The sequence below is a fragment of the Pongo pygmaeus genome, chromosome 14 (assembly GCF_028885625.2).
Source record: "Pongo pygmaeus isolate AG05252 chromosome 14, NHGRI_mPonPyg2-v2.0_pri, whole genome shotgun sequence".
In the NCBI taxonomy this organism is placed as follows: Eukaryota; Metazoa; Chordata; class Mammalia; order Primates; family Hominidae; genus Pongo; species Pongo pygmaeus.
Window position 1 is genome coordinate 81,977,059 of NC_072387.2, and position 21,629 is coordinate 81,998,687.

Consider the following 21,629-nt stretch of genomic DNA (forward strand, 5'->3'; position numbering starts at 1 on the left):
TTTGTTTGACAGCACTAACCTCTTAGGTAGTTTTTGTTGAGGATTACTAAAAACCATTTGTTTAACCATACATTCTGGAATTTTCTAGAATTTAATATCAACCTTACCGGCTTGTACTTTCCTGAATTTGCCCTTTATTTTCTCAGCATCATTGGTAATATCAGAGATTCCGGTAAGAAAACACAACTACTAGCATATAAAAATAGACAGAAAATGTAGTGTCACTTCAGAACTATTCGTTTCCCAATGCAGAAAAATACCATGGAAGTTACCATTTAGAAAACATGTTTTGCCCTTCTATGCCCTTATCTACTGAAATAAAAAATATCAGTGTTTATTATTATTATTATAGCCAACTTCACAATCTACTAAAAACTCAGCAATAAACTGTGAAATGGCCACATGGATAGAAGAGAAAAATTGTGGGAGGAAAACAGGCTGAACCTTTATAACATCCTTTACAGAGAGCTGTATTCACCTTTTTGTCCCAGCCTCAACTAGTAAAGGCATAATTTATTTATCTGGAGCACCTCAAGTCAGATATAGTGTCTGCATTGTCCGGGAGATATCTTTTTATGCCGTTTTATGGCTTGGTTCACACAGGAACAATGAGTTCAAGTAATCTGGCCAAGGTCATATGCTGAGAGTTTCTGGTTTTGTCTATTTTAAAACAGGAGAACTTAATGGTTTCTTCTTTTTATTGTACTCACCAGAATCCATCGTCTTTCTCTTTACTTCTCTGCCCAATTTTACAGGAAAAAAAAAAAAGTCTTGAAATCTTTAACTGCTTTAACTGTTTTGGTCGTTTTAGTTCTTTCAAATTTGTCAGTAACACAAATTGCTTGACATCTGATATCATTTAGTCCCTATAAAATGTTTACAAAAATGAGGCATCATTGTTTCCAAAAAAAAAAAAAAGAGGGGGGTGGGGAATGGTGTGGGGATACTTGGTAAAACCAAATAAAATAAAATGAAATAAAAACTTCCTGCAGAATAAACAGTATCTTTGAGTCAGATTTCCCAGGGATTTATGCAAAATTTGATGACGTAGCTTTGTTTGGAGAAGATTTCTAGTGATGAGCCAAAAAACTTCAAACTGTACTGGCTTCTGTGCAATAGAAAATCTTATTTTTTGCTTTCTTTCTATTTAACAGTTTTTCAAAATGATTGCTTCTGACTCCTAATTGTCTAATTGTCTTACTACACCAAATTAGAACCTTACTTCTAGAGTTCTTTCTCCAGTCCAAAATTCTCTCCTTTATTTTTTCCTGTTTTTTTTAGAACTAGTCCTGGGTTTAAACCCTGTCTTCTTTAGTTATGTGCTGGGTGCTGTGTGTTGTTTGAGCCAGTTATTTACCTCTCTGAAACTTACTCTCTGCTAAAACAGCCACAAACAGTACAAAAACTCTTTGGATGGTTATTTTGAGAATCAGATAATAAATATGATATTACTGACAGTAATTGTTAAATCAATGTTAGTTTCTTTCTCACCAAAAATTTGTCTTGTTTGCTTAAAACAATGTTTCTTGTTACAAAAGTATTATGAGATAATTGTCAGAAATCTAGAAAATAAAAATAAGTAAAATGAATAAAATTTAAATTATTCATATTCCTAATAACCAAAGATAATCAGGTTAACAGATTGGGTATATCTTTCCAATCTTTTCTTCTACAGGTACATATAGTACTTACTTTTTTATTATCACTACCTTAAGTCATTATTAAAGTATAACATACATACAAAAAGTGAATAAAGCAATGACTTTTCACAGTGAACACACCCAATATCACTAGTTTTTGATGTGCTTTTGGACTTAATGCATGGGGACCATGACAGTGTAGTAGAGGGTTGGAGCCAGGCTCTGAAGCCATACTGCCTGAGGTTGAATACTGCCCAGCAACTTCCTAGTGATGTGACCTAGGATACATTATTTAACTGTTCTAGGTCTCCGTTACCTCATCTGTTGAATAATCATCGTTTCGCCCATTATGAAGATTAAATGAGTTTATGTAAATAATTTCCTTAAAATAATGTGAGACATATAGCACACATCCAATAAGGAGAGTAATTATTAATATTGTGCAATATCTGGAGAACTTTTTCTCTCACAATAATTAAACTTTCCCTCATGTGCATGAGAGTCATTTTTTTCTTTAGGAATTTGGTTAGCTCCCTAAATATCTTCTCTGCTTTCCTCATCTGCAATCAGCTAAATGAAAAGTAATCGTGATCTCAGGATAAGCCTCATGTTTACATTTGAGATCAGACGCCCTCACCCGGTACCAAGACTGCAAAGCAGCCCCAAATACACCCTAACCCATCTTTCCAAGCATAAATCCTTTTGCTCCCTTCTGTAAGCACTCCTAAATCAAGCTGCTCACTTACTTACCTTTAAATACGTCTTGTTCTTTTCCATCTCTGGCTTTTGGGACTTCCATCTCACTGCTTCCTGGATATGCCTTTTTCTATCATGCTTTCCAAACTCCCCACATCCCTTTAGGTAGAGCTTCCTCTCGCCTCTGAATTTAGTATTGCCTCCAGCTGGCAATCACCATGCACTGCTGTATTAATGTCATAGCAGTTCACATGTGTATTTGGCACTTACAAAACACCTTCACATATAGTGTCTCTTTTGATCTGCCCAACAATCTGATGGGATAAATAAAGCTGTGATTATTATCCTCATTTAGCATCAAGGAAATTGACTCTTTGTCATGAAAACACATCCAGTCCCTGCCTAGAATGAAACTTCCTCCAGACTGAAGACACTATGTTTCTCTTCGTTTTCTTGACCACAAGATGTATTTACTCAGGAATTGATGATCTACTACTCAGGTAATTGTTATCAATACAAATAGAAAATTTTTCGTGCCTCCTACGTATCTCTGGGCTAAACAGAGATGGTTACCATTTATTTATTTAACAGGATGTTAAATGTCTACTATGTGCCAAGCACTGCATTCCATCTGTGTGTGCTAGGGGCTTGTTTGTGTGCCTATCTTCAGGTTATGTGAAAGAGTACTGGCTTACATGCTAAAAGAACCAAATTCAACTACTGCCTCTCCGACATACATGCAGACTTCCCTTGTTCATTTCTGGACCTCAATTTCCTCATCTACAATATGAAGACAATAATCTCTGATCTGACTACACTGCAAGATTATTATGAAGATTAAATAAGGTATGCAAGTGCTTTATACACTTTATAAAATATAATAGTATCAATGTTATGCATTAGTTGTGACATGGTTCTTCCTCTGTGGCCCAAAAATCCAGTTGAGATGACAAGACATGTACATAAGAAGACAGGTTACAACATAAAATGGCCTGTGCACATGTTTAGTAACTTAAAGTGGTGGAAGGTGTAAATATATAACAACTTAGAAAATGATAAGGTAACACTGTGCCTTTAAATTTGGAAGATTAAAACATTTTTCCAAATCTTAGTTTGTCCTCCATTTTATTAATGTTTAAATCATGAACATATTAATTCTTCTTGTGGGAATTAACTGTCAACCAGAAATAAGATTATCTATTTGGATTTCTTAAATGTTTCTAATACCCTGTATTACGGTAGCAGTACTTCACCCAGGCTCATTTCATTCTTCTACACCTATTCCAATGGAATTGCAAGAGTTATTGCCCCCCTGGACTTCCGAGGTGGAAAGAATAGGAGAAAATGTAAGGAAGCTGCTCTTTGATCTCCGTGTACATCAATTACAGGTAATAAATCCCCCAGCAGTTGAAGCTAAGACAGAATCTCAAAAGCACATGGACTTTTCCTATTAGAAAATATAAACCAAACAGTGACTATTTGTTGTTCAGATTTATTTTGTGAGTAATGTAACTGAAAAAACAACCCAGCATTGAAGGATGTATCATTTTTAATCTCAGCACTTTTAGCTACTGCCAACACCAGATAGAGTATCTTATTGCAATAATTCAAGGATTTCTCTATTAGTTTCTCTAAGCCCTTAAAGCAAATGAAGCTCTTATGATATAAAACACCTTCTTTCTCTATTTTTTTTTCTCAGCTCTCAAGCCTAAATGCATTTCAGGGTAGAATTTTAAATGAACTAGATAAATGAAATTCTATCTAACTGTATTAATTTTTGACACTTTTTTTATGATTCTTTTAAAAAGAACATAGAAACGAATTGCAGCTCGGGCTGCTGTACAGTCATGATGAATAGCATGCTACAAATAATATTTTTTTCAAACTTTTGAAAGAACAATTCAGATTTTTAATCTCTTAGGTGGGTTTACAAACACCCTATGTCGATAACCAACCAAGGAGCTATGAATGAGGTTTCTTAAACAAAGAAAAGCATTCATTTATTAAAGGAAGCATTTTCATACTTTTTCTCCCTATTGTTTAACCTTTTGTTCCCATCACAAATATCTACACGTAGTTTTATCTCTGACCTTGAGGGACTGTGTAGTTTTATCGAGGCTTTCTTTTAGATCATAGATGACCTTCAGCTAGTATCATTGAGCTCTGACCTGCCTCAGTGATCTGCTCACACAAAATACATATGCTGAGCAGTGCTGGTGTGTGCAGTAGGGGTAAGTGAATTATTTACAAAAATTTAAGTTGACACCTTTTATCAAATGTGGAAAGATGAAGACAAAACAGCTGCTATTGCTGTCGTAAGCAATCTGCTGGTGATTGAATAAAAGTGTCAAGAAAATGGCTGCTTGATGGCCTTTTGTTCTCCCTCATCCAGCTTGATGTTAGTTTGAGCTGTCAGTTAGGAATCACGGCAGTGTGATTTATCAATAGACTGAGTGACCTTCTATTTTAGCTTGTGATAGAACTAGAAGACAGCACCCTCTACTGTGAATACACAGCACTTCCTCTTAGTGTGCCATTAGTCCGAGTGATTGGTTTGCATTTGCTAGAAGCAACTTATCCTTACGATAATTATGGCTTTTAAATTTTTGTCCTGTTTCAATTGCCTCCACACATTTATTAAAAATTAGGAAAATCCAGAAAAACTTCAAGCATATTTCTATACCTTCCAGCAAACTAATTTAGAAAATCAGTATTTGAGATAAAATGCTTCCTCCTCGCTAATTAAACTGCAGAATAAGGAAACATTATCTTTGATAGCAAACTGAATCTTTAAACAGTGTTTGGATTATATTGATATTAATAACCCATTTGCATTAACTCAAATTGTTTTATAGTCTCTGTATAAAGAAGGATTTAGACTTATTTTTCTGCCATAATATTGTGGACTCCTCAGGGAAAGATATTATTACCAATCAGAGCTTTGTGGATCCTTGAGTGATATGAAATCATAGTGGACCAAAACCTTACAAATGGACATTTCTTCTGCCATCATGCAGAATATCATTATGCATTTTTAAAGTAGGCTTTTTTGTTTAATAGATATTTATTTGATCCCAACCTCAAATAAGGTGAAAGTAAATTATGAGAAAAAGAATATTATAGCAGCTATTGAAAAGGAAGTATTGAACATATTTAAATAAATTAAAACAGCCTTGTCTGATTTCCAATAGCACATAATCTTTTAAAGTTCAGATCTAATTTGCTACAGTGTGTAGCAAATTTTAGTTCTTTTAAAAACTGTTTATATATTTGTATATATGCTATTTCAAATGCAGTTTTTTTAGCATTTCATAGTAACTTTTTATTTTAACTTCTCATCTTATATTTTTAAATTAAATGTGAAAATCACTGTTAGTATTATTTTGTTGGCTGTATAACACACTTAACTACTTAAAGATACAATATGGGACCATATCTTTCTCCAGTCTGTCTGAGATGTAGTTACATTGCACTACAGATTAAAGCACACCAGGTTAGGAGTATATAAAAATACATACTTAACTAGTTCACAAAATTTTCACTTTGTATTCAATGCCTTTCCATTAGGTATTTACCTCATTCTCACTTAAATCCACAGAAGCACCACAAACAGATCCAAACTTAGGGTTCAGACCTCAATTCCTTGCCTGAGCTTTGACTTTTTCTTTTCCGCCCTGATACACATACACACTGTGACTTGTTCATAAAAGCTCTGCAGCAAAGTTGAATAATATGTAAATTTTATGTTGTAATGAATTAGGTCCTAAGATCTTTAAAGGTCAGACACCTGGTATAATACATCACATTCTTTAATATCAACTACAAAATAACTGTAATAAATTTTTCCAACACCACATCCTCACACACTGTTACCCACAAGGAAGCACCAAAGGAAATGTGTCATTTGTCAAAACATGCAGAAAAACTGGCATGTGTACAAGTCACTTTAAAAGTAATGCTCAGGTTAGAAATAGCTTTCCAAATGACTGTTTTGTGGTTAAACAAAGAAAAACACATTAATACTTAACTAAAATTATCTCCTGATATGCAAAAAGAAAAATAAATAAATAACAATCTGAGATATATGATAAAATGGTTTTAATTACTTACAAAATAACATATAATTCACAGGCAAAGAGCCTTATTTGATTATCCTTAAGGAAAAATTTAACAGGCATGGAAATGTAAGCATGGATGGGTGAGTGGGCTATTATAAAAATGATATAGCTATCTGAGTTATAGAAATTTGATAGTTGCTATTAAAATAAAAATATTTATTTCTTTTATAACGCTATTGCAAGCTTTAATTACAAGTCTCTATTATAAGAACATGTCTATTATCAAGAGAAGGGAAAAAGATTTACCTGCAAATAAAGCAGACTTTGGGGATTACAAACAATACAAACTCATGTCACTTCATGTACTCATTCCCATCCACACCGTGTCTGTATTCTCCAGTAGTGTATTTTGTTAACAAGATACAAGTGAAATGGGTGTGTATGCAGAAATGTCCCACTAGGCTTTCTAGAATGGATCCAGAGAGGTCTCTGATATGTTATTTTTAATGTTATTGAAGGTATGTCCTTAAAATATACATTGTAAGTGGTTATTTTACGTATACCCTCTGGTTTGGCAATAAGTTTTTACATAGGGATTAAAACTGTATTTCAGAAACCACTGAATATATTTATCAATTTAAATAATATGCGTGCTTTAAACTTAAATACGCTTAGGGAAAGACCGTGACCACTTTAACAACCAGTTTCATTTTTTCCATTATATTCGATAATGGTTTTGTTAGCATGTACACATGGTATCAGTCAATAGTCACAAAATGAAGTGGAAATGTTGTCAAGATCATTAACAGGCACCCCATAAGTATAAAAAAAAAATTGAAACCAGCATAGTTTTAGTATTTGAAAGTTCTGGAAAATTGCCAAAATCCCACCCTTTTTAGTGCATATACATAAAGTTGGCCAAAATATTCATAACCTTTATTGCCAAATCTAAAATGGACTTTCTGAGCTGAGGCAAATGTGTTGGCATGAACGCCCCCCCAAAAAAACAGCTGAACACCTGTTTTCTTGCTCCAAACAAACCCAGCGTAAAGCTCATTAGACAAACTGAAGGAAGTAAGGAGATCAAGAGTGAACCTTTCAGTTTTAATTAATTTGTTCAAAATGGGCAAAGAACAGAGGAGCAATTTAAGGAAAAGAAACGTATAGTAATCACAGGAAGACAATTTAAAGTACGTTGACCCCCCAAAAATGTTTTAGACCATAACACATAATGCTCATGAAGCTGTAGTAAGAGGGACATGCTCATACTCCACTGGTAGAAGTGTACATTTCTTTGCCTTTCTGGAAAATGATTTAGTAGTAGGTATCTGCTAGGCAATTTGTCAGTAAGACCCATTCATTCTTTCATTCAACAAAGGATTATTGAGTGCTTGATTTGTGCCTGACAGTGAAGAAAACAGGCAAAAACTCCTGCCCTTGTGGAGCTGATATTCTGATGAAGAGACGCAGACAATTAACAAGCAAATAATTGAATAGCCAGCAAGCCAGATGTTGGTAAGAGGTATGGAGAAATTATTTGTATTTGCAGGGGAGGTGGCATAGGTGTCTGGCTACTTCAAGTAGAATGATTAAGGGTAGAGTCAACCGAAAAGGTGTAATCTGAGCAAAGACTAGAAAGAAGTGAAAGTTATTAAGGGGAGGAGCCCCAGCTATGGTTGATCTCAGAACCCTACCTAGACCATACTCCACGCGATCAGCCGGACTTATTGCTAGTTCGTATTGTCAGGGGGACCCCCTAGCAGCATGCTTTCTGCTCTGATGACCATATGGCAGATCTGCTACCTTAAATGTCCCTGCGCTAGGGAACCCAATTCCACCTCAGTGGGGCAGGCATCCTGCCCCCGGGATGTCCAACCCTTGATGAGCAATTCTCCGTGCTGACAGGTAGCCAGGCCACAGTGCTGGGGCAGACAGCAGGACATGGCTAGCCATTTGTAAGCCTTTGGGCAGAGGGAACCCTGCCCACAATGACATCCCCATGAGACTGCAACCTGTCCTCGCTCTTCCTATCATGGTTCCAAGTGCTCTCGGAGAAAACTCACATTAGTACTCTTCATCTATCCTAGGGAATTAAGCAGGAATCAAAACCAAATATGTTAGAAGTTATTAATCAGTTATTTATATTGTAATGGAAATATTCGGTGAAAAGGCAGGATTGTAATTTGTATTTACAATTTTTACATATATGGATGTGCATGGAAAAAAGATACAAGAGAATGACACTAATGTATGAGCAATAGTTATGAAGCAGGGGTCAGCAAAATATGGCCCAAGGCACCAAATCTGACCCAATGTCTGTTTTTGTGCATAAAGTTTTATTGAAAGGCAGCCCATTCATGTAACTGCTTTCACACAACCACAGAGTTGAATCGTTGCAGCCGAGACCATATGGCCTACCAAGCCTAAAATACTATCTGGCTTCAAAAAAGCTTGCAGGTCCCTGGTCTGTAGATTTGGATTACAGACATTTTAATTTCATCTCTATGTCTCTGTCTTTTCTGTCTTCTCTGCAGATAAAATATATGAGGGTTATAGTCAGAAACAAAAGGTATATAAATAATTTTGTTCATTTCCATTGTTCTGGGAATATGCTATTAAAGAATGAATGGTTACTATCAAATCCAGTCTGGTCATCAGCCATAGTTAAATAGCTCATAATGGGGGCTATAAAATTACCATTTATGTCACAAACATTTGTTGTTAGCGTTACTACCTTTCAGGCACTGCTCTAAGTGCCTTACAACTGTAAACTCATCCAATCCTCATAAAAATTCTATGAGATAGAAATTATTATTATCCTCGCTCACAGATGAGGAAACTGAAAAACATGGGAGTTCAATAATTCATCCCTGGACACAGAACACACACTCATTCATTAGAGCCAGTGTTCAACTCCAAGCCATCTGGAGCCAAGTCTACACTACTCCTCATGACTGTTTAATTCTTGCATCACTTTCTTACAAGGAAGATGTTTTTTGTTTAGGGTAAAAATTAGTTTTCTCAAGTTAATAGCTAAAGTACAAAAACTTTTGCAGAGGCTGAAAGGGGGAAGAGGTGAGTGGGACAGAGAACAGAAGGAAGAATGTAGGGGATTAAATTTTCATAGTTCAGAATATTTTTTTTTTTTGAAATGGATTTTTGCTCTTGTTGCCCAGGCTGGAGTGCAATGGCGTGATCTCGGCTCACGGCAACCTCTGCCTCCCGGATTCAAGAGATTCTCCTGCCTCAGTCTCCCAAATAGCTGGGATTATAGGCATGCGCCATCATGCCTGGCTAATTTTGTATTTTAGTAGAGACGGGGTTTCCCCATGTTGGTCAGGCTGGTCTCGAACTCCCAACCTCAGCTGATCCACCTGCCTCGGCCTCCCAAAGTGCTGGGATTACAGGTGTGAGCCACTACACCCGGCCAGTTCAGACTATTTTTAAAAGATAGGTCACGAAAAGGAGTCTGCTATATTAGTAAGGGTTCTCTAAAGATAAAGAACCAATAGGATATGTGTGGAGAGACAGAAAAAGAGAGAGATACAGAGAGACAGAAAAAAATGAAGGAATTGACTCATACAATTATGGAGACTGTCAGGTCTGAATTCTACAGGGTAGGCCAGCAGACCGGAAAACCAGGGAAAAGCTGATGCAGCTTGAATCCAAAGACAATCTGGAGGCAGAATTGCTTCTTTCTCCAGTGACCTCAGGCTTTTTTTCTTAGGGCCTTCAACTGATTGGACAAGGCCCACCACATGATGCAGGGTAGTCTGCTTTAGTAAAGTCTATTGATTTATGTGTTAATTTCATGTAAAAAAAATACGTTCACAGTAACACCTAGACTGATGTTCGACCAAATATCTGCCTGCCATGACCTAGCTAAGCTTATACAAAAGTAACCATCACATCTGGGTAAACAAACCAGAAGAAGGGAAAGAAAAGAAAGAGGACAAAGGCAGACAGCTGTAGTGCAATGTGGGATTCAGAAAAGAAATACATACTCCTCTTCCCTCAAGGAGTCTACAGTCTATTAGGAGGAACAGACAAGCTGGCAGAAAAGGTACAGCTGTAGGTGGGGTCATGCGGTGACTCTAAACTGGGATGTGGACACATCTGAGTACAGGTAGTCAGTGGGTGGACAGGCAGCCTGGGGAATTGGTTTGAGGGTTTAGCTTAGAGGTGAGGGGAGATGGTGGGTGGGGGAGAAGTTGGGAAGAACAACAAGGAGGCCATAATCTAATCCCTGATCTTGTGCTGCAGGCAAAAGCAGAAAGCCCCGTCTCCAGAAGGCATTCCATGACCCTCCACAGCACCAGCCATGCCGCTTTGGTGAACAGAGGTCCATGTCATGCAGAAGGGGAACCTGGGGGGGCCTTGCTTCAGCTCCCATGGTGAAGGTTCCAAGGACCTAAACCACTTTTAGGTCTTAAGGGCTTACAGCTTAGGGAGGTTCAGAAAACAATACTCACTGCATTCTCACAGTAGTACCAGTGGGGCCTCAAATGAGTGTCAAATAGGGGTTTGAGCAACAGACGTGGCTGAGATCAGATGGGAGGTTACTGAACATGAGCACATGTCAGACTTACCTGGAAAATCTCCACAACTGTTGACCCTGTATGGAGGTTATTAGGGATTTGAGGTTGGTTTAATGCTCCTATCACCCCATTAGTACACATAGGCTTAGAAAACTTTGGTGATAGAGCACTCTATGATACCTGTTTTTGTTTTGTCTTATTTTGTTTTGTCGTGGGCGTTTCATTTGTTTGGTTGGTTTCAGTTTTCTTGAGTCAAGGTCTTGCTCTGTCACCCAGGCTACAGTGCAGTGGCATAATCATGGCTCACTGCAGCCTCGACCTCTTGGGCTCAAGTAATCTTCCCACTTCAGCCTCCTGAGTAGCCAGGACTACAGATGTGTGCCACCACTCTCGGCTAATTATTTTATTTTTTGTAGAGACAGGGTCTTGCTGTGTTGCCCAGGCTTGTCTCAAACTCTTGGCCACAAGTAGTCCTCCAATCTCAGCTTCCCAAAGCCTTGCAATTACAGGCATGAGCTACTACACTTGACCTGTGATGCCTGTTTTGATGGACTCATGCACAGTGTGGAGCAAAGGCAAGGTGCCCTGAGAGGCCTTTGGAGTTTGGACAACTGCATGTAATTCTGGGGAACTTGAGCATGGAACATGCAGGGGAGTGAAGGTTGAGTGACAAGCATTGCTTTTCTGGGTTTGTAGACCTTTTCAGATTGAGTTTTTGTATTAGTCCATTTTCATGCTGCTGATAAAAACATACCTGAGACTGGACAATTCACAAAAGAAAGAGGTTTATTGGACTTATATTTCCATGTGGCTGGGGAAGCCTCACAATCATGGCAGAAGTCAAGGAGAAGCAAGTCATGTCTTACGTGGATGACAGCAGGCAAAGAGAGAGAGAGCTTGTGCAGGGGAACTCCTCTTTTTAAAGCCAACAGATCTCGTGAGACTTATTCACTATCATGAGTACGGCATGGGAAAGACTTGCTGCCATAATTCAATTACCTCCCACCAGGCCCCTCCCATAACACATAGGAATTCAAGATGAGATCTAGGTGGGGACACAGCCAAACCATATCCGTCTTTTTTTTCAGATTGAATCAATGAACTATAATGATTCTTCCTTCCCTCTCCTTCCACCCACTACTCTCCCTATCCCTTCACTGCAAATTTGTGTTCCTTAATTTCATCCTCCTCCCAGAGAAAATTTCTGTATTCATTTGCAGACCAGTAATTACCAAATGTGTTTGATTGGAAACAAAAGTAGAATGTAAGCACCATGTTGGTCAGGCTGGTCTTGAACTCCTGACCTCAGGTGATCTGCCCACCTTGGCCTCCCAAAGTGCTGGGATTAAAGGTGTGGGCATCAGGGCAGGGATTTTGTTTTCTGCTGCTCACTATTTTACCGCTGGTTCTTGACGGAGAGTAGGCAGACAAGATATATTGCGAAGACAAAAGAAAATAAAAGTGAGCTCAGTCTCCTTTTATGTTGGATATCAATAACTACTTATCACACATAGGGAAGCCCAGAAGATGTAAAATTGCTTAACAGAGTGCCTGGCACATGGTAAGGTATCAGCAAATGCCAGCTGTTTTTACTTATATAAAGAAAAATAAAATACGGAAAACAAAATATTAAGTTGCTAGAAATATAGTAGGGGCCAGATTATGAGGGGTCTCTGTATTAAGATGTTTAAATTTTATCCAGAGGCAAGGTGTAACTTTCAGAGAACTTTAAGCAAAGGAATACATGGTATGAGTTACATTTTAAGGCGACTTTTCTTGTAGCAATATGAAGACCAAACCGAAGTGGAATTTTGAAAAGTCAGAACAATAGAAGACAGCAGATTGGAGAGGTACTGGGGAGGTAAAATCAGCAGGCGTTGTTAAGCAATTCAAGCAAAAGAAGAAAAAAAGGCTCAGTGAGAGAAAATGCAGCATTGAGTACTTCAGGCTTAAAAGAGAATTTCCAGGAGGCTGAGGCAGGAGAATCACTTGAATCCAGGAGGTGGAGGTTGCAGTGAATTGAGACTGCACCACTGCACTCCAGCCTGGACGACAGAGTGAGACTCCATCTCCAGAACAAAAAGAGAAAGAGAATTTCCTACAAATATATAAACGGTTTACCAAGAAAGCTCATGCAATCTTCTTTCCTGAAGTTCTTTAAAAATGAGATGAAGCCATCTTTCTTTGGTACCTGAAGGCTTGAGCTTGATCCAAAGTTGATCCACTCTTTCAATGCTATGATTTCAATAAAAAAATCAAAAAGCACATATTAACAGTGTATAGAAATAAAGTGTAGTATTTGTAAGATTTTAATGATATACACATTTTGTCTTTACATCTCCATATATTGTTTTTATTTACCTACAGAACTTTTCCCATTCACCTTTAAATATGCTATCATTCTCTGCCTGTGATTTCTTTCCAATCATGTTCTCATTATATCTCATCACTTTACGACAATGACATTGCTACACAGTGACTTCATTACTGTAAAGAAACAATATGAGTTTACAGCTGAAAAAATATATAATTAAAAGCATAAATTATGGCTGCTGTCAAGACAACAGACATTAACACTGAAACTTAGTACATAATGCAGAAATAGGTTAGGTTCATGCTACCTGAAATCATTGTGAACCTTGAATGTTTTGTCTACAAATAACTCACCCAAAAGTTATTTCATCTTTTTAAACAATGAAACTGGGTGAATCACCCTATATTGCCTCTTTTTCAGGTCTTTTCTCCTCCTAATACATGCCACACTGATATTAAAAGATGTTATGAGAATTATTGAAGGCCACTGAAAGGGATTTTAGTATAAACTAGATTGCATAAAAAACCAAAGCAATTATAAATATATACACTAATAGAAATCTTTAACCTTGTAAAAAGGCCAAGAAAACTTATCCAACATCTAAGAAATATGATGTTTTAACTGCCATCTGCTAGGTAAAATTACAACCATATCAACTTTTTAACTGGGTACAATTTTAGTCCTGGGAATCTCTAACAGAAATGTTTTTGCCTGGAATGATGGGCCTCAGAGACGGAGATCCAGGAGAGACTTGTGTACAAATAGAGGGTGGTTGGCCATTTTATTGGGGAAATTGGAGTGGAAATCTATAATTAATTCAAGGGGCTAGAATAGAGAAGCTCAAAGATTACCTACCACTAGAGGTTTCCAAATCTATAGAAAACACACACACATACACACCCTGAAAACATCGACACTCCAAAATAACCTTCCTTCCCAAAACTTCAGTGTTTTGTTGTGTGTGTATGTGTGTGTTTGTATCTATATCTACATACCTATATTTAGGTAGATACATGTATGGACATATATATCTATATGACTTCTAGATTCTTGAGTACTTTAATTATACATCTATATGTATAAATAGATATATAGATATAAAAAATAAAATTATGCACACTGACTAATCAATGTTTCCAAGCTTTTATCTACATACAATCCTATAGAAAAATAAAATTATACAGAGAAAATGTATCTAAGAGCATGCATTCCTAAATATATTAGCAAGACCAAGTCCCCTCTGCTCTCTGAGAACTGCAATAGGACAATCACTCAGGTGTGGTTCCAATATAAGAAAACACTAGGTTATATATTATATATTTTCAGAAACATTTTCCATTGTTTTCTTTTTATTTGTATATAGTAATCTACTACATATTTCCTAATTATTGATGATTTTTGCAGACAGAAAACTAAGAGGATCATACCTATCAGATACAAAGAAATATTTTCCTAATGTTGAATAGCAGACTATTGTTCCTATATTTCATTATTTCACCACTAAAGGATTGCATATGTGATAAACAAGCAGACTCTTTGAAGAGTGATTTGTCATGTTTACCAAAAGGTGAGGTCTAATTTCTGTTAAAATATTTTTCAATATTTTTAATGAATTTTAATAAAGGTTTATCAGGCGCTTGTTATGGTGCAGAACTTTTATTAAATTCTGTGATACATAAAACGTTTTTTTTGAATGACACATAGTTTAGTTTTTCATTTAGAGGCTATAAAAGTGTTCACAAAAGTTATGTTGAAAAAAAGTGATTGAAAGTGCTAAAACACTGTACAGAATATAAAATCCTTTCATAGACTTTTTATGACACATGAAACATGAGTCTTAAAGGTTTAATGTTACTGACTTTTATACAAGGCTTTTTAATTCTTGATTCCAGTTATGGTTCTGCAAATGAACTGTGACATTAAAAGGAATCAGGCCGGAACTGCCTGGGCTCACTTTCTAGATGAGCTCTGACTGGCCATGAGGGGTTTGCTCTAGGACCCACCACCCACAACTGATTAACACCCACTTGCCTTTGTGGAACAGAGGAGTGAGCCTGCTTAACAGATTCCCTCCTACCTAAATTCAGTATTAATGCTGGGGAGGGCACGCAGATTACTATTAGCAAATACAAAGTGTGAAGGATGACCATGCCTTGATCCTTGTTTCTTTAATTCTGTACACTATTTACTGCTATCATTGTAATGTTGTCTTGGTGAAATACAGAACCAATATTGCTGTCTGTCCCATTAGAATAATGAATAGAAATTCAGTTTGGCTCTACCTTTAGGAGTTTCAAGTCAAGGTACTGACTGGTCCAGTACAGAAGACAAATTTACCATGTTCTGTTCATTTAAAGCGTTGTATTTAACCAAATGAAGTTGTCATTTTCTAGTTAAAACAATTAAAACCTTCAATTTCTTATGACTCACCTTAATTTTCCAAGAGAAGAATAGAACAATATGTGATGAATCAAATCACTATAAGAAGTTGATTTTGATCATTTAGATTAGACTTCAGAATAACATGCTTGGCTTAAATTATCTGGAGTAGGACTCAATATAACCCATCATCTTGTACATATAGACACCATCCTTGTTGGTTAATTTCCTAAAGGAATCACAGAAACCCTCAGGTTCTATCTGTTGATATTGTACTGTAAAGGTCACTTAGGCAAGAGCTTGAATATATAGAAAAGAATGAAAAAAGTATGGTGTTGAATAAGTCCATACCATAGAAACTCTAGACAGCAATAGTAGTTCCACACTTCATCGAAACAAGATTGCAATGATAGAAGTAAACAGTGTCAAACACGAAAGAAACAAGGATCAAGTCATGGTAATCCTTCACACTTTGTATTTGCTAATAGTAATCTATGTGCCCTCCCCAGCATCAATCATCAAAGGTCTACACTAAAAGACTGAAATAAAATATCTGTGCCATATCTGTTATTCATAATTCATCTGTTTGTTTTGATTTTAAAATCCCTTTCTTATTTCAGAATTATTTTAATATGAAAAGGACTAGACATTGGATTTCTCAAAATGAGTCATAACTTAATATCCTGACTGTAACCAAAAGAATGATCAAATATAATAAAAATGTCTACTTCTTTGTAATCTGTGATGTTTCTAATATGAAGCATGTGATTCTAATTTAGCAAAATTTATAAAATAATTTCTTTCTCTATACATCTTAGCAATAGATATTTAAAACCAAAGGCTCACAAATTTTACAATACTTTTAGTGTACTTCAAAAATTATTGAAAGACATATTTTTGATACATTACTATATAGTGCATTAAAGACCTATTTTTTCATTAACTTACATGATTTTATGTATTATCGATTTGTAGCCTAGTTTATTATATGTACTATATCTGTAAGATATTAAAACAGCATTTCAGCTAGAATATTCTGCATTAAGACTATACATTAAGACAGATTTGCTGTTCTCTCATGTATTCTAAATTAATAAACGTTTACTAAATTGCCAAATGATTTCTATACTGCATGATCTTTGAATATTCCTTTCTGTCTATTGCCCTAGAGATGTGCAACACAAAATTCAAAATACTTAGTCCACTAAAGCCAAGAGCTAACAAGCAAAAATCCTTCCTGGCACTCAAGAAACCATAAGAAAGCTGTCCAGAGGGAAAGAAGCTTCTGAGGTACGTGGATAGAACAAGGGCAGCAAGCCAAAGTGGGCAGGGAGGAGACATTACAAGTTTCAGACATATTAAAGACATTTTTAGAGCCATCAAACATTGCTAATTTAGAAATGAAAAAGAATAAGCTAAATAAATTAAAAAGCTAACTTTTTGAAAAACAATTTCCAAACAGATGATATTTTCTCAAAATCATATCTTAATCATTCAGTAGCTATTATATATATTTCTTCTTTTAGGATATTTTTATATGGCTACTGCTTGCTGCCACTGGATTTTAAAATTATGAGTAGGGTGGCTCCAAGAGACCTGTGTTGCTTTCAATTGGAGGCAGCAGGAGCAGTTATGTGATCCTATGTGGCCACTCCCCATCAGCAGTTGTTTAGAAGCCACAGTTGATATGGCAGAGCCAACCAATGGAAGAACTCTTGTTCCTTGGGGAAGAGCTGCTCAGAAGAGTAACCTGACCTGCTTTGCAATTTGCATGACGAAGAAATAAACCCTGTTATATTAAATCACTACTAGTTCAGGATTTGTTTCTGCTACAAAGCCTAGTTTATCTTGACAATACTTTCTTACAAGCCAGATAACACCATCTTCAATTTCTCCCTCTTATTCACTCACTACATCACATCAGTCCACACATGTATTTAGCTTCTCTAACTACTGAGGTAAGTTCAACTATTGCTATTATAAACCTGGATAACATAGCAAGACCCCATTGCTATGAATAATTAAAAATTAGCTGGACATGGAGGTGCACGCCTGTAGTCCTAGCTACTTGGGAGGCTGAGGTGGGAGGATCACCTGAGCTAAGGAGTTTAAGGCTGCAGTGAGCTATGATCTTGCCACTGACCTCCAAGAGAAAGACCCTGTCTCAAAAAATATGCTTTATTTTTAATTTTTGAGAAATTTTCTTTATTTCTAAGTTGCTATTATAATACTAAGGGCTGTTATAATAGCCTCCTAATTGGTTTCTCTGCTTGCAGACATCTCTTGCCCTCCATTACCCTCCATATCAATCCCTGTAAGTGTCACCTAGGTTATCCCTCTAAAGTTCAAAACTAATTGAGCCATTCACCTGCTTAAAAACATTCCAGAGTTTACCTTTCTACCTCATTTCCTACAATATTGCCTTTTGTGCTCACCATGGAAAACTCCTCATCTTCCATGAACACCCCAAACTTTTCACACTTCTTTGCTTAGTGTCTACTCCCTGTAACCTGATGGCCCACCTCGCTCTCCCTTTCTCAGCTTGGCAGCCTCCCATGATAAAGCCCTTGCTGGCACAAATCGGTGGAATGAATCACACCTTCTGAGTGTGCTCTGCAAATCGCTCTGCTATAACAATAGTAATAACTAATATTTATTGAAGACTTACTTTTTATCAGGCACTTAAACACTTTCTACATAGATTGTTCCATTTAATTCTCACAAAAAGTCTACGAGGTGGCTATTACTATTATGCCCATTTTACAAATGAGGAAACTAAGGATTCGGTTGAGTAGCCAACCCATGTTTTTACACAGCTAGTAGGTGATAGAACCAGCATAAGAACTTATCTCAGTTGGACACATGAATATCAGATGTATGCACATAACCACTATGTTTCTTGGTCCCCATTCAATATCTAAATGTCTTGGCCCAGTACACTGCCTCTAATCTCTTTTCCTACCTTTCCTCCCGTATACTCAGCAACTTAGCTGTATTAGGCAGACACGTGCTTAGCATGTTATTTCCTCATCCCCTTTTCTCAATTCCCCATGTTGAATGAATGCATCCCTCACTGCTTCCTACACACATCTGTTGTAGCATGGACTACTCTGAGCGCTAACCATTGGTGCAATTTTCTCTTTTGCTCTCAAACCAAAGAGCTACTTGAGGGCTGACATTATGCTTAGTCTCTATTCCCAGCACCTGCATGTCTGGCTTGCAGCAAGCTCTCAATAAGTGTGTTTGAGTGAGTGTATGAGTGAATGAATGAATTATGTAGATTTCAATATTCACATTTTATCGTTATTAAAAACTTGGTCTTCTAAGTTGTTAACTTTTTATTTTTGAACAAAGGACATTTTCTTGTCCCTTTTAAACAACTTCCTGATGAAAGATTCCATTTGTGAGTTATATTACAATTCCATTCAATATTGTATTTCTTGATTCATTATTTATTTCACTCATATATGAATGAGCAGATATATATTACAAATAATTAAAGCCCTATAGTGAGAATTAAACTGAAATTTTCTCCTAAACCTTTTATTAAAAACTTAAATTTCAAAACTTAATCTTAAAATGTAACATTTTCAATTTTATCATTTCTCTTGTAGTTTCCCGAAGGATCTAATAGTCACCTGAGAAAACAATAATAATCGTGGTCTAAAAGTATTGAGCTTATTATATGTGACAATCTCCGTTTTCATGTTTTACATTAAGTAGTTCATATATTCCACATAGCAACTCTACAAGATTGATATTATTATTACCTCCATTTTACAGATGAAGAAACTGAGAAACTTTGAGATTAAGTAACTAATTTAATGTCACACAGCTAGTGAAAACAGAATGTGAAGGCTATTTTCAAACTCAAAGTCATCTTATATGAGTATTTCAAAGGAAGATGAAGTTTTTCGTGTTAATACCTATACTTCCAAACTAGCAAGAATGATAAAATGTAAGTAGCCCATATTTAAGCTATAAGAAAATTATAGGGAAGTTAGATAAAAGATTCTCACATATTGCATTTGATCCTGATTGCATATCCTATGATGTCTTGGTGTAGTATACTCCATGAACTCCCTCTCCTACAGTGCACATATGAGAAGATAGATATGTAAAGAGATTTCTTTCTTGTTCTGGCCTCAATATTCACATTACTGAAGCTTTTGACTAGTTAGCTGTGTTGATAGAGCTCGTATATAGAGGTTCAGGAGGACTAAAACCTTGTGATTAATTTTATTATTTTGTGGATCACTTAAAATTATGGTGACTTGTTGATCGTGCATTGTATACAAATACTGCCACTGATCCTGTCTTTGAAGATCTTATGATCTAGCATGAAAAATAAACAACTGGAATGCAAGACACTAAAAGGTATATGGTACAAGTAGAATTTGAGTTAGCACTTCAAGTAGAAGAAAAATTTCAACAAGTGATCATAAAGAATACAAATCTGGCCAAGGGCAGTAAGGTGGAAGCTAGACACTTGAGGCAGAGCCAGAGAACAGATGGGCTGATAAATGGAGTATGTGAAGGGAAAGATTGGAAAGCAAGAATGGAAGATCTTTGAAACCCATTATACAGGGCCTTGAATAAGAAGCTAAGAAGTTAATGGAACTCTTTAGGAATTGGAAAGTTGACGGAGGTTTCAGAAAGATATTTTCCGGCAAAACTATCTAATAGAAGAGAAAAGAGAGAAGCCAGAGACTAGAAATTATGAGGCTATTGCAATACATCAAATTGTTCAATAATAAAGACTTAAAGGAGATGGGGAGAATAATCAAATTTACAAAATGGTGTAAAAATAGAAGCTATAGGCCTTGTAACAAATCGTATGTGAGAGAGAACACTCAAAGTTTCAAGTCTTGTTGATCTTGGGACTATTGATGGCTTTATTCAGAATAGAAAACACAACAGCAGAAAAAAGCTCCAAGTGAAGGATGACTTTCATATCTGGACATGTTATATTCTGTGGGGCAGGGACTGTCCAGTGGAGATGCCTAAGTGGCAGGACCAGACTTCAGAAAAGAGTCTGTGCTGAAAATATATGTTTCTAGAAAGTGACCTGAACCCACAAGATTCTAACAGATGCCCAATAAGGAAAAGGCGGCTGATAGAATGCAAACGTTAAGGAAGTGACAAAGCAGCCTCCAGGAAAAGAGCAGGCAGCAGGGAGAAGACTGAAATGAAAGGAACAGAGTCACAGAAAACAAGGAAGTAGAAAGTTTACATAAGAGCAACCAGGGCACTGTAGCTAACACCTGCAATCCTAGCACTTTGGGAGGCTGAGGTGGGCAGAGCACTTGAGTCCAGGAGTTTGAGAAAGTTTACATAAGAGAGTTAAATTTTGCAGAAACACCTGGGGAGAATTATAAGGAAGATGATGGTGAAATGAAGTGCTGATCAGATGGAACATGAGGACAAGACATAATCTGGGACTGCCCTGGGCAAACCAAGACATAGGGTCAGCCTTATTATAATTGAACAAGTAATTGGTGAATTTCAAGAGATTTTCAACTCGACAAAATCAACCTAAGCACAATGTTTCATGGCAGTGCTGGCTGTCCAGACTCTCTTGCAGAGCTCTTTCCCATTTCATGTCCCTCAAAGAAGATGAAGATCTGGAAACCGAAAAATAAGGTAAAGACTAAGAAATTGATATGAACTACTCTTTAAACGAAAAAGAAAATAAGAAATGTATCCCTTCAACAGGAATTTATTGAGTGGTTGTCCTACATAAGATGGTAGGTGATACAAATTAGAATAAAAAGTGGTCTCTGCCCTTGGAGAACTCATTACCTATTTAGGGAAAGAATGCGCTTATAGTTAGAAATATAAGAGTCCTTTAAATAAGATTCAGAAAACTAAAATCAATACAGAAAATGAATTAAAGAAAAAAGAGAGTTTTTAATTTTTTTTTTTTTTTTTTTTTGAGACGGAGTTTCACTCTTGTTGCCCAGACTAGAGTGCAATGGCACGATCTCAGCTCACCACAACCTCT